Source organism: Triticum dicoccoides, chromosome 1A (genome assembly GCF_002162155.2).
Source record: "Triticum dicoccoides isolate Atlit2015 ecotype Zavitan chromosome 1A, WEW_v2.0, whole genome shotgun sequence".
NCBI lineage: Eukaryota > Viridiplantae > Streptophyta > Magnoliopsida > Poales > Poaceae > Triticum > Triticum dicoccoides.
In genome coordinates, this window is record NC_041380.1 from 159,982,126 (window position 1) to 159,991,690 (window position 9,565).

The window sequence follows — 9,565 nt, forward strand, 5'->3', positions numbered from 1 at the left end:
AGTTCGGGCCTTAGCCCCTCTCAAATGAGCTCGTCTTCGGGGGATCTTCTTCCAGAGATGATGGAGAGCGAAACGCCTCCTCCGGACTCCTCCGCTCCGGAAGCGGGCGACCCTGAAGTGTCGTCGCGGAGGGCCTCTCCGAGTCCGGTGAGGCCGGAAGATAATCCCATTGACCCCCGAAGCTCCCAGTGTCCGGCTCCCGAAGAGAGCAGACAAAAGAGTCCGGCACCGTCTAGTGTGCGATCGGATGTTCTGAGGGAGTTGGTGGGGCGAGCGGCCATCTCAGATGAACACCGTGTGCTGATGAATACGGTGATGGAGAGAATATCGTACGCCGAAAGCGGATTGCATGAAGTTTTTATGAGTCTACTGACAGGCTTTGAGGTACGTAAAAGAATGTATGATAGTCCTGCACATGCTAGGTGTGCCCTGCGTAGATAGTAGCCCCTGAGACTCTGGTTGTCGTCGGAAACAACGACGAACAGAGGATCATATTCCCAGGTAATAACCATACTGCCTCTATGTGCAGGTGATGGAAGCTCTGGTGGCTAGCCGGACTAGCGAGTTTGCCCATTTAGAACGGCAGTTGGATGCGGCAGACGCCGACATCGAGCTTGTTAACAAAAGGCTTGACGAGGCACAGGGTAAGTGTCATTATCTGGTAAACGCCATATAGGAAGAGCAGCATGGTTCCAGTATCTTTAATATGTTGTGACTGCAGATGGAGCTGCCACTGTTGAAGCCTTGCGGGCAGAACTTGCCCGAGCCAAGGAACAAGCGAGGTTGGGTAATGCGGCCGCTTTGAAGGCGGCCGAAGAGTTGCAAGCCGAGAAGGCCGCGCATGGCGAGAGCCGAGACAAGATGGCCAAGATGGCCATAGAATTAAAAGCCACCGCCGACCGTTGCCGGGTTCTTGAAAAGGAAAACCAAGTGAAGGCATCAGACCTTGAGAAGGCTGCTGTGACGAGAAAATACCTCCGCTCTGCTATGAGGGCAAAGAAGGAGGAGCTGCGGGAAGCCGGGGATATTGTAGCTGGGAAATCCTTTATGTTGCGGAGGAAGTTCGGAGATCCACGGTATGTCCCTCTAGATCGGCTGTGGAGTTCGGAGGATGTATATATGGATTTGGCGGCAAGCGCTGCCGATGCGGCCAAGTATTTCTAGGGTCAGACGGACCGTGAAGTAGACCAGCTGTTTTGGAGACAATCCATTCTCCCGAGCGTCCGCTTTCATTGACTGACCAATTAGCTGAATGGGCCGAACTAAATAGGTTGTCCGGACTCTCCATGAGGTCTGTTGTGGATCAGCTATGGCCGGAAAGGTCAAAAACGAACAGCTATTTCAGTTTGGTGCAGCAGTTCCTTGACGTGGTGCCGCGCATTAATGCGATGAAGAGGTCGGCGTGCATAGAGGGCGCACGGATGGCCTTTGCCCGTGTTAAAGCATACTGGGCGAAGATGGATGCTACCACTGTTGCAGCGCGGGATTCGGCCATAGGTCGAAGGGCTGCTGAGCACTACTTTGAAGAAGTTCTTGAGGGTGCTCATTTGATAGAGACCCAGTGCTCAAAAAATATTATGTTTGAGTGATATGTAATCTCATTGTAAGCGAAATGCTTTTATAAATTTTTATAAGGCTATTTTTATACTTTTGCCTGAAAGTAATACGATGCCTCCTGGGCGGCCGTTTATGTATACATGTGTATAACCTGAAAGATTGCAGCCGTCGGCTTCAACCCTCACGCATATAATGCGGAGGTGCTCGCAAAAACACACGTTCACACTTAACCCAACGTCTTGGACCTATTAAGGAGGTGATAGCAGAGCGAGCGAGGCAACCGGACTATAATGCTTTAGAACTTTCACTTAGCCATAGGAGTTTGACAGTGGGGCTACTAAATAGCCCCTGGTGGCTCTGCACTTTCCCGATCCCGGGGTGCGTACATGGCTGGCCGGAAAACGGCCCTTCGTTAAGGCGGAGGAATTCTAACATTCCAACAGGTCATCGAGTGGTTGACCAGTCTCACGCTATATTATGACAGTCAATTTTCGGCTTTCTCTACTGAGGTGCTCGTCCGGATGAACCAGGGCACAATCACAGTAGTTCTCCTGGTGCTACCTTAGCCGGTAAAGCGGAACGTAAGGCACCAAAACACAGGAGCCAGGCAAACCCAACATTTGACCAAAGACAATGATTCGGAGCTGATGCATATAAGGCCAAACTCGCGACGCCAAACACTCCCTAAGGTATTCGGTCTTAGTGGTATAAACCGGGCCTAAATAATGGCCTTTGTAAGAAGCCCCTTATGTCCAGGTACGTGCATTGTTCTGGCGTGGCCACATGCCAAGACGTCAGCATCCTTCTCAACGGTGGATATGTATCAACAAGAGACAGTAAAAAAGGTTTACGCAGGGTCTTAATCTAAAAAGAATCCTTGGAGCGGGTCCCTGCTGCACGTCTGCGCCTTTGTCTCCATTGTGCCATATCCTGGATGGGTGTAGCACGATGATCGTATGTAAAAGAGAGGAATTTAGGTGAAAAAGTTGTCGTGCAAAAAGATAGTTCTTTAAGGAAACCATGTATAATTCAAGATGAGGAGAAATTGCCACTTGTCTGCGCGCGTTGAGCCCCTTGTATTGACAAATAGGGGTGTGACCATGTATTCGGTATAAGTAGCGGCGCCGGACTCGATTAATTGTGTCTGAGGTCTTAACGACCTATTGGATGCTTTCGCTGGTCCAGGCGCCTTTAGTGTGCGGCTGCCAAGGCAGCCTCACTTTCTTCGGCGCGCAGAGATCGCTTGATATTTCCGTGCACTGAAATGATGCCACGTGGACCGGGCATCTTGAGTGTGAGGGAGGCGTAGTGTGGTATTGCATTAAAGCGAGCGAAAGCTTCACATCCGAGCAGTGCTTGATAGCCACTTTGAAACGGAGCGATGTGGAAGGTTAAATGCTCGCGACGGAAGTTATCGGGGGAGCCGAATATAACCTGTAGTAGGAGGGAGCCCGTACAATGAGCCCCTGGGCCTGGCGTTACTCCTTTGAAGGTAGTATTGCTCTGGTGAATTTGTCTTGGGTCTAACCCCATCCCACGGATTGTATCCTAATATATTAGGTTTAGGCTGCTGCCGCCGTCCATTAAGACTCGTGTGAAGTGATATCCGCCAATTACTGGGTCTAATACCAGGGCAGCCCATCCTGCGTGTCGGATACTTGCTGAGTAATCGCGATGGTCGAAAGTGATCGGTTGAGACGACCAGTGGTAGGACTTCGCGGTTACAGGCACTTGGGTATATTTTCCTGGGAGTGCCGTGTTGTTTTTTCCCTTGATCACGTGTAACACGTTTACTGTTTTGACTTCTGGTGGAAATTTCTTTTGTTCCCCCGTGTCTTGCTTGGGAGGCTCGTCCTCGTCTTCACTTGGTGTATCCTCCCCCTTGTGTACGGCGTTGAGCTTGCCGGACTGCTTGAAGACCCAACATTCTCTGTGGGTATGATTAGCAGGTTTACCAGGGGTACTATGGATCTGACATACTTGGTCCAGAATTTTGTTGAGGCTGGACAGTTCATCCCTGGTGCCTTTAGGGGGCGCCTTTTGACCTGGCCGAGAGCTTTTGAATCCGACATTTACTATCATGCCCTTCGTGCTGTCTTCTTTATTCCGGCGTTTGTTATTGCTGTTGCATCGTGATTTCCCGTTTCCATCTCTAACTTCAGATGTACTGGGGTCGCTGGTGCTGCATCTGGCTAGCCAGCTGTCCTCACCCGCACAAAAGCGGGTCATGAGGTTTGTTAATGCGGCCATCGTTCTCAGCTTATTTTGGCCGAGGTGTCTGGCGAGCCATTCGTCACGGACGCTATGCTTGAAAGCTGCCAAGGCTTCGGCGTCCGGACAGTCGACAATCTGGTTCTTTTTAGTAAGAAACCTGTTCCAAAGCTTTCGGGCTGACTCTCCGGGCCGTTGAGTTATATGACTCAAATCGTCCGCGTCCGGAGGTCGGACATAAGTCCCTTGAAAATTTGCCCGAAAGGCGTCTACGAGCTCTTCCCAACTTCCAATGGAGCTTTCGGGGAGGCCTTTGAGCCAGTGACGAGCTGGCCCTTTGAGCTTGAGGGGTAAGTACTTGATGGCGTGGAGATCATCTCCTCGAGCCATATGGATATGAAGGATATAGTCCTCAATCCAGACCCCAGGGTCTGTTGTCCCGTCGTATGCCTCTATGTTTACAGGCTTGAATCCCTCTGGAAATTCATGGTCCAGCACCTCATCGGTGAAACATAGGGGGTGTGTGGCACCCCTGTAGCTGGGTGTACCGCGTTGTTCGGATGTTTGTTGTGTTGCATTGTCTGCTGGGGCGCGCTTGCGTGGTCCATAGATGGATCTTGTTGCACCGTCCTTTGGGTGCGAGCCCTCACATGGGTCGCGTGTTGTATTGTGAGTGGCGTTATATGCCGCTCCGTGTTGATAGAGGGGTCGTCTATCCGACCAGGTGGCTGCTTTGATATTTGGTTGTGGGGGGTCTGAGGCCTCCTCATCGAATTCAGGTAGCAGCTTCCGCTTTGGGTAGCTCTTGGAGGGGCGATTGTCGCCGTACATCGCTGCTGTGTTGAGTATTTTACTCCATTTGTTGTGGAGTGTGTCTTGTGCAGCCTTGAGCCTTTGCTTTTGCTTTTTCAGACTCCTCGCGGTGGCAACAAGCCTTTTACGGGCAGTCTGCTACTCCGGCGTTATGTCGTCCGGACCATTATCCTTGATAGGATTTGTTTGTTCGGTTTGATTATCTGGATTGCCGTTGTCCGGCAGCGGTTCACCCTGCTCCAGCGCTGGGTCTGTGTGATCGCTATTTCTGTCGAGGCGGGATTTGGGGCGGCGCTTGCGTCGCTGCTTTGACTGCTTTTCGAGGGAACAAGCCTTCAGTGCGTCCTTCCGCTCCTCGTCGTCATCTTTTGGTGCGTCCACCATGTATACGCCATATGACGAGGTGGCGCTCCAGGGCCCAATAGGCGCTGGTTCGTCATCGTCTCCTTCATCGGCGTCCATACCGTCGATGTCTTCGGAGTCGAAGTCGAGCATGTCGGTTAAATTGTCGACAGTGGCTACAAAGTGGGTGGTGGGTGGGCTTTGAATTTTTTCATCGTCCGTATCCCAATCTCGCTGACCGTAGTTCGGCCAGGGCTCTCCTGATAAAGAGAGAGACTTTAGTGATTTTATAATATCGCCAAAGGGCGAGTGCTGAAAGATGTCCGCGGCAGTAAACTCCATGATCGGCGCCCAATCAGATTCGATCGGCAGAGGCGCGAATGGTTCGGAGTCCGGAGAGGAGTCCGGCTCCTTGGAATCATGAGTCTCGCAGAGTGCAGGGCTGGTGTTTGGCTCGATCGCCATTAGGATCGCAGCCCCCGAGGCGGCGTCCAACCACCCATCCTCGATCGGCGCAGTTGGCTCCGAATTAAGGGTCGAAGCCGATGCGGGTGCGGCCTTCAGGGCACTGTTAGGCGGCAGAGCTAGATCATGCTCGTTGTGGCAGTGCGACGCGCTCGGTAGTGGCTCGAATCCGTCGAAGATCAAGTCCCCGCGGATGTCAGCCGTGTAGTTTAAACTTCCAAATCTGACCTGACGGCCAGTGGCATAGCTTTCGATCTGATCCAGATGGCCAAGTGAATTGGCCCGCAGTGCAAAGCCGCCGAAGACAGAGATCTGTCCGGGGAGACAAGTTTCACCCTGGACCGCATCACTATCGATGATCGTAGGAGCCATCAAGCCTGACGGCGACGACACAGAGGAACTCTCAATGAAAGCACCAATGTCGGTGTCAAAACCGACGGATCTCGGGTAGGGGGTCCTGAACTGTGCGTCTAGGCCGGATGGTAACGGGAGGCAAGGGACACGAAGTTTTACCCAGGTTCGGGCCCTCTCAATGGAGGTAAAACCCTACGTCCTGCTTGATTAATATTGATGATATGGGTAGTACAAGAGTAGATCTACCACGAGATCGGAGAGGCTAAACCCTAGAAGCTAGCCTATGGTATGATTGTTGTTGGGTATGTTGTCCTACGGACTAAAACCCTCCGGTTTATATAGACACCGGAGAGGGTTAGGGTTACACAAAGTCAGTTACAATGGTAGGAGATCTGCATATCCGTATCGCCAAGCTTGCCTTCCACGCCAAGGAAAGTCCCTTCCGGACACAGGACGAAGTCTTCAATCTCGTATCTTCATAGTCCAGGAGTCCAGCTGAAGGTATAGTCCGGCCATCCGGACACCCCCTAATCCAGGACTCCCTCACAGCCCGTTTTCACTTCTGGCCCATGTATGGCCCATGACGTCTTTCGGCCCATATGAGGCCCTATGTAACTCTTGGCCTACTAACGGCCCGTGGTGAAGCTGACCCGTAATGAACAGTGTATCACTTTACACCCATTAACGGCCCATGGTGAAACTGGCCCGTAATGAACAGTGTATCACTTTATACCCATTAACGGCCCGTTATTCCATTGGGCCGTTTCCAGCCCATGTTATCTTTCGGCCTGCTTAGAGCCCATTTATTCTTGGGCTCATTTCCAGCATTCATTTACTTATGGCCCGTTACTGTCATTTTCTGCTTGTGGGCCAAATTCAGCCCGTGGTTACACTCGGCCCGTTTGTGGTCCGTTAATACATTGGGCCGATTTCATAGCGTCATCAAATACGGCCTATTAACGATGGCCCGTTATGGTCAGCCCATGAACGGGCGATTCCAACTCTAGCCTGTTTACGGCCATAATGCGGTCTGTTTGGCCCATGTTTGGCCAATCGATTATACGGCCCGTATAAGGCCCATTGATAATACGACTCGTAGAAGGCCCATTGTTTCTACGGCCCGTAGAAGGCCCATTGTTTCTATGGCCCGTAGAAGGCCCACTGTCTCTACGGCCAGTAGGAGGCCCAGTGTCACTACAGTAAATATTAGCCTATGGTTATTGTGGCCTAGTTTTAAAAAATAGGTTATTGCAGCCACTAGCTAACCGCGGAAAAAGAACTGCAATGACTACAAGCAAACAAATAAACAAGACAACAAGGAAATAAATAAGCAAGCAACTAACGCTAGGCTATCACGGCTATTACACATATTACATCCACTAGGCATCAAAGTTCGCCACCAGTGCAAATATAGGGAACAAAGCAGCATATCATATATACTGGTTGTCAAAGTTGGCGACCAGCGCAAATAAACGCCGCAGCAAAACAAATCCAGAACCGAAACCACTTCAAAAGATCTCAAGAAACAATATCCTGGGTACCCATAATGCTGGCAAGATGCTTAGCAAGCTTATTAACTTTCTCTTGTTTGACGCTTAAATCCTCCAGCGCTTGCTGTTGCACCAGAAAATATGCATCTGAATTCTGCAGGGACTTCCTCAGTCCTTCAGCTTCCTGTCGCAGCACATCTGATCGATGTCTTTCAACTTGAAGTTGAGACTCAAGAAGACGAACTGATTTAGACAGCGAGTTCGAAGAGCTTGTGCCAGTAGTACTGGCCAGTAACTCGAACACTACATCAAGACAGGACTTTTGGGTTCCCTCACTGTCGTCAAGATAGTTTTTATCAGCTTTCTTGGAGACCAACAAGGATGTCTCACTATCTTGAACCTTATCTGCATTACTTCCTTTACCATTGGATAACGCGGTAATGTTCTCCAATATTTTGTCCACATTCTAAAAGAGAAACAAGCAGACACATCACATGTTTACCATGTTGTATATGAAACTCATTTTGGTAAATGAGTTCAGTAGTAAAGTGGACAGGATAACAACATGAAACAAACATATATCTATGTACCATGGTCACTTTATGGTCTACATCATTCTAGTTTTTGTTGCCAAATCAAGATAGAGACACAGTTCAAATAATATTTGTTCAAGACAAAGCAGAATAGACAAAATATAAGTGTGGGTAACTATAGAGCAATAACAACACTTGTAATGTGCATGACATGAGAACATAACTATTTATTCAGTTGAAACTGAAATCAACATAGAGCAGGTTACAACAGCAAACCAGTTAAAGAAACAGGTTTAAAACATACCTGTTGCACCATTGGAGTTTCAATTCCATCCTTCAAATTTGAAAATAGTTGGTATGAGTAAATACAGTCATGCAAGAGAAAAGGAGTATGAACCATAGCTACAGAACCTGACCTAAGAACAAATCTTCTTCTCCTTTAAGCGTTGAGTTGGGATTCGGAGTGGTGGTCCTCGTGCTTTGGGCACTGCAGTTCCCTTACTAACTACTCGTGTTTGGGTGCTCTGTGATGGAGACGGTGCTGTGTCAACTGGAACTGGGTTACTATCTGCCGGGGTTGGGGTTAGAAGGGGTGTAGCTGGTTCTCTGTCCAACTGGGTAGGGGTACAATCTGCGAGAGTCTGGGTTATGTGTGGTGGATCTGGTCCTTGGCAAGTACAACCGTGGTTCTATCTGCATCAACTGATAGCACTATCTTTTCTGAAGACCGTGTTGTTACTCCCTTAGATACTGCCATCACGCTCTCCAATTCAAATGGCTGATAAACAAGAAAAGTAATTGGAAGTATAGACATTGTATGATAGACAGGTGGAATGGATAGTGGGGAATAAAAGAGGGCATGAAATAATTCATATTTATGTTGTCTAACCAAACAGGATAGCATGACACAATTTCACATATATGATGGCTAACTAAACAGGATAGCATGACACAATTTCACATTATGATGGCTAACTAAAAAAGATGGAAACACATAGTTCAAAATATGAGACTATGTAAACAGGATGACATGACATAACTATATAATGTGTTTATTAAATAGGTTGGCATGCCATAATTCACATACATTCACGGATAGAATGCCATAATTCAAAATATGATGACTGTAAACACTAAACAGGATGAGATGATATAACTATATGATGTCTTTATTAAACGGGTTGCCATGCCATAATTCAGATAGATGATGTGTATGTACTATGTAAACATGATGGCATGATATAATTCAAATATATGATTTATATAGTAAGCAAGTAAGCAGATGGCAATCCATATATGATGTAAAAACTAAGCAATGCAAGAAAACATGCATGACATGGGTAATATAACCCTGCCAAGTTTGAGCATAGACCTCAGGGGGGAAATAGGACTGGTCATCAGCCTCTGAATCCTCCTCCGAGGAGCTCTCTGTAACCAGCAAGATGTCTACTTCAGCAGGTAGCATTGTTTGCTCTGAATACCTTGTTTTCACTCCAGATACTTCCATCACCGCTTCAAATGGCTGATGCACAGGAAGAGTAGTTGAATATACAAACGTTGTCAACAAATGGAACACGTAATACAAAAAAATGATAGCATGATATAATTCACATACATGATGATTGGCTAAACAGCATGGCATTGCATAATTCACATATATAATGCCTTTGCAACAAGATAGCATTGTATAATTCACATATATAATGTCTTGCAACAAGATGGCAATGCATAATTCACATATATGGTAATTAGACACTGAACAGGTGGCATTCACACAAAGCATGTCTAAACTAATCAAAT